A 2,613-nucleotide genomic window follows, 5' to 3' on the forward strand; every position below is an offset into this window, starting at 1 on the left:
CAGTTCATTTGACTGCTGGCCCCTTGCTCTTTCAATTATAATCTGTTTGGGAAGACAGGATACTCCCACATGAAACAATTTTAGAATAATACCAAACAAAAAGTTGCTAACAAACCATATGGTTTTAACCATAAGTTTAACAGGAGTTAGAAGAGGACTGGAGACATCCCACAGAGCTTAAATCTTCTGAGCAGTGACATGAACTTTATTTATGGCAGGGGAGACTTGCTATGCTTCTGCCATGTTGTAAGGATGAATGAGATGAAAGCATTCCAAGGAAGCAGTACTTCCCTCTGGATCTTATCATCTTTCTCTAAGATAATATGTTTGGTACACAGTCCAGCATTTCTTTCATTTACCACAGAAAACATGTTACAAATTAGGGGGAAATAATTGACAAAATAAAATATGAAGGTTATGGGGTTCAATCTCTGTTTTGTAATTTATACCAAGATCTATTGAGATGCCAAATCTCACATAAACCATATTTACTCTCCAGTGTCCTGCTTGAATAAAAGTGAGCCAAAAAGAGTGTCCTATGGGATAATTTTTATAGGAGAAATCTTTCCGTTAGAAATTTATCTTTAAACTAGTGGCCTGGTATATAGATTTGTGCACATTGAAAGGAAATTAACTAGAAGAAATATTTTAATATACTATTCACCCTTTCTCTATAATGGAAGTGTTAGAGATGAAGTGTCAGAGGTACATTGTGCCAATTGTTGATCTTCAGACATATTCTGTCAATGATGCCGCTTTCTTTCAGCTTCAGCATGTCAACAAAAAGAACCAAATTCACGATTGACAATGAAAGATTGAAACACACACCAGTGAGAGCTTTATATGTATTATGCATGTGTGAGTCAATGTTTGTTTATTTTTAAATTGCCAGTGCGTGTTATATGTATTGTTCTGTAGGTCGGTCAGATGGACATATGGTCAGTCACTTAGCCTTTCATATATACAGATAGTCTACCAATTATCAGAATGTTCTTATGTATTGTAATTTTAATAACAACTCTCTATGAGTAGAACATGTGGGAATTTATTTTTGTAAAGAAAAGTATCATAGGGCTTTATTTGAAAAATATTTACAGAGTGACTACCATGGCCAACGCACTGCACACATATCAGCTCAGTGTTTCTCAAACTGTCTGTAGTGAAGGATGAGTTTATATTATTTTTATTTTCTTTCTGACATTTACAAATACTTTGGGAAAATACAGAAAAACTAAATGATTAGAAAAATTTTAAAACTACAAAAGTAAATTCATTTCCCTCGGCTGGCATGGCTCAGTGTTGACCTATGAAACAGAGGTCATGGTTCAATTCCCAGTCAGGACACATGTCTTGCAGGCTCAATCCCCAGTGTGGGTTGTGCAGGCCGCAGCTGATCAATAATTCTCTCTCACCATTGATGTATCTCTCTCTCTCTCTCTCTCTCTCTCTCTCTCTCTCTCTCTCTCTCTCTCTCTCCCTTCCTCCCTGAAATCAATACAAATATATTTTTAAAAATAAGTTAATCTAAAAACAAATATTAGATTCAACAGTGGCCAACTTATCACGTGCATACATGTGGCAGCAACATCAAATTGCCACAGACATTTCTTTCTTTCTTTCTTTCTTTCTTTCTTTCTTTCTTTCTTTCTTTCTTTCTTTCTTTCTTTCTTTCTTTTTAATACAGGTAGACATTCTTTTTATTATTATTATTATTATTATTATTATTATTATTATTATTGTCTAAAGTTTTACATATGTCTCCTTTTTTTCCAATTGACCCCCTTCCCTCATCGCTTCCCAGTCTGGGCAAGCCCCCACTGCCCCAGTGTCTGTGTCCATTGGTTATGCTAATATGCATGCATACAATTCCTTTGGTTGCTCTCTAACCCCCTTCCCCTACCATTTGTCTCTAGACCAATCTATTATTGTTTATCAAAATATGTTGATCATTATATCCCACATGAGTGAGATCATGTGATATTTATCTTTCTTTGACTGGCTTATTTCCCTTAGCATAATGCTCTCCAGTTCCATCCATGCTGCTGCAAATAGTAAAAGTTGCTTCTTTTTAATAGCAGCATAGTATTTCATTGTGTAAATGTGGCACTGTTTTTAAATCCACTCATCTTCTGATGGGCACTTAGGCTGTTTCCAAATCTTAGCTATTGTAAATTGTGCTGCTATGAACATAGGGGTGCATATGTCCTTTCTGATTGGTGTTTCTGTTTTCTTGGGATATATTCCTAGAAGTGGGATTGCTGGGTCGAAAGGGAGTTCCATTTTTAACTTTTTCAGAAAACTCCATATTGTTTTCCACAGTGGGTGCACCAGTCTGAATTTCCACCAGCTGTGCAGGAGGGTTCCTTTTTTTCCACATCCTTGTCTTTTGTTGATTTGTTGATGGTAACCATTCTGACAGGTGTGAGATGGTACCTCATGGTTGTTTTGATTTGCATCTCTTGGGTAATTAATAACTTTGAACATGTTTTCATAAGTCTCTGGGCCTTTGTATATCCTCTTTAGAAAAGTGTCTATTTAGATCATTTGACCATTTTTTGATCAGATCTTTTATATTTCTTTATTTAAGTTGTATGAGTTCTCTGTACATTTTGG

This window comes from Pipistrellus kuhlii, unplaced genomic scaffold (assembly GCF_014108245.1).
Source record: "Pipistrellus kuhlii isolate mPipKuh1 unplaced genomic scaffold, mPipKuh1.p scaffold_m20_p_19, whole genome shotgun sequence".
Lineage (NCBI taxonomy): Eukaryota > Metazoa > Chordata > Mammalia > Chiroptera > Vespertilionidae > Pipistrellus > Pipistrellus kuhlii.